Consider the following 2,245-nt stretch of genomic DNA (forward strand, 5'->3'; position numbering starts at 1 on the left):
ATATATCAACACACACACATATATATATAAGAAAACAAAAACTCATTCACATTCACCCACCCACCCACACACATCCATATATGTGGATGTGTGTGAATGAATGAATATATGAACACACATGTATATGTGTGCGAGTAAATAGACACACACATATGCACATACACACACACACAAATATATATCAATGACATATATATTCCGGATGCGTAAATTAGAGACTTTTAATGAAACTTCCTTAGAATATTCCTTCCCCACCATTTTCTTTCTCTCTCCATCTTCTCTCCTCGTTTATCCTTTCTGTCAAAGAGTGTAGATTCAAAACATCAAAGAATCTTCCATTTTTCCTGAGCATCAAGCTAAAATGCTTTGTCGTTCCTCCACCTATCTCTGGCTTCTACTTTTTTGGTACATTTGAACCAGACTTCTTTTAGTTTCCATCTACCAAATCTACTCACAAGGCTATAGTAGAAGGCATTTGCTGAAGGTGCCACGCAGTGGAACTGAAACCCAAACCATGTGGTTGGTAAGAAAGCTACTTACCACACACAAATGCATTAAAATATTCTTCTGATATGTCTCCAGATCACATTGTCTGTCTCACTGCTCAATCCCATCTCATTATCATCCCTGTGGTATTTCAAACTCAGGAGGTCTTTTCAGCCCTGCTCATCCCTAAGAATCCCCAGTCATAATACCAGGTAATAGATTTGGGAGATTCTGTCATTGAACTAAAAATCTTTCAGGACTGTGCCCCAGCATGACCGTAGTCCAAAGACTGAAACAAGTAAAAGACAACAAAGATTACCATTGCTATTTATCATAATTATTTTTGCTTCTGTTTTTTTGGTGTGTTTTTCTTTTTGATTATATTTCACCTTTGGAATTCCAATTTCTGATTACAATATATCTGATAAAAGTCTGGTCGTTGACACGCATGTTTAAGTGGCTTAATGAAGCCGCAGGGTGGAAGGGCGGGCAGCAGTGATCAACATCGCAAAGGAACAGAGTGAAAGGTAAGGATTTCAAATTTCAAAACAGCAGTTTGTGAGAGATAACCAACACATTGGGTTCATATCATTGTTACAGCAGTACTTAACCAGCCAGCGGTATGTGGCCATCTTTCATAGATTTTACTGCTACAGACAAAGCATATTTGAATAATAAACTAATCAACATTTTCCAAATGTATTTCACATATTGCTCACTCTCTCTCTCCATATATATAGAGTCACTTAAACATTGTAATTATATTTTTTGTTCTAACCACAAGCTACAATATGCCACTAATATACAGATAAGCATGCATGAGAGTGTGTTTAATACATACATGTATATATATATACATATATATAAGCATAAATATATATAGATATATAAATGTATATAAACATATAAATATAAATATATATTTATATACATAAATATATAAATAAATAATATATAAACATATATAAATAAATATTTGTATACATAAATATTACACATGCATATTATATACATATATAATAATACATACGCATGTTATATATATGTGTGTGTGTGCATCTGCATATATGCGTGCGTGCGTATATGTAGATGTATATATTACACACATAGCATAAATTATTTTCAGCCCCAGCATGGTCACAGTCTAATGACTGAAACAAGTAAACGGTAAAAAAAATGATAATTATTTTTAAACTCAAAAACACAGTTTCAAATCCCTAGCAGACAGCTGCAAACATGTAATACACGGGTATAATGACCACTGACCACCAGTGAAAGCCTCCTCCTCTTCCTCCTCCTCCTCTTCTACTTGTCCCACCCCATTCACTGGGACACACATCTGAGAAGTGAAATGGAAAAATAATAATAATAATAATAATAATAATAATAACAAAAACAAAAAGAAAAAGTATTTGTTTACAGTAAAAGACCACAAAAGACAAATTAATTAGTTAATTAACCAAAAGCAATTCCGGAAAAGTAAGCAGGAAAATCTCAATTAGAAAATTCCAGAAGTTGATGACATCCTGTAGAAATATTACAGCCACACTCTCCGATATTAGTTTACCGATGCCAAACATGAAGATAAATGGAAATTCTTCAGATCCGATACCAGTGAGTGACTTCAACCTTCAACTCCCTCCTCCACCAAATCCTTAAATAAGGACCTGCTCCTTAAGAAAAAAAAAAAAAAAAGAAAAATGTGAAAAAAAAAATCTGTCCCCAAATTTCTAAACTATTCATCAGTCAATCAAAAATC

The sequence above is a fragment of the Octopus bimaculoides genome, chromosome 27, assembly GCF_001194135.2.
Source record: "Octopus bimaculoides isolate UCB-OBI-ISO-001 chromosome 27, ASM119413v2, whole genome shotgun sequence".
NCBI lineage: Eukaryota > Metazoa > Mollusca > Cephalopoda > Octopoda > Octopodidae > Octopus > Octopus bimaculoides.